A 521-nucleotide genomic window follows, 5' to 3' on the forward strand; every position below is an offset into this window, starting at 1 on the left:
GTAAATAGTATAAACGCAGATTCTCAGTTTACTTCGCCATAAGGAGAGATCCGTTGTCACGTCGATGTGCCAATATGACCTTTACCATTTTTCTGCCGCAGCAGACATTTCTGATCAAATATTGCGAAGGTAAAATGCTCGCTTTTTTCAGTCATTGCGCCATATTTTCTCTCTTTTTAACCCTTCCAGTTGGAGCAATTAAGCATTCACTCGTGCACATTCCAGTGTTTAAAACAGAATCAGTACTTTGGTGAAAATCACTTGCAAATCATCCAAATGCAATTTACCGAATAAACTATAGATTCATCTCCCCTGTTCCAATCGTTTTATGAAGAGCTGCAATAGCTGTGAGAAATATTGATAAAAGTTGTTACTGATAATGAGCTATCTGACAGTGCTAATTTAATAACTGACCCTTCGATGGTTACATCTTCAAAACTATTTATCATGGTAAAACGATAACATTAAATTTATTTTTTTTCATGAACTTCTACGATTCATTAATGACATTAGTAACAAAC

This window comes from Penaeus monodon, chromosome 29 (genome assembly GCF_015228065.2).
Source record: "Penaeus monodon isolate SGIC_2016 chromosome 29, NSTDA_Pmon_1, whole genome shotgun sequence".
Taxonomy (NCBI): domain Eukaryota; kingdom Metazoa; phylum Arthropoda; class Malacostraca; order Decapoda; family Penaeidae; genus Penaeus; species Penaeus monodon.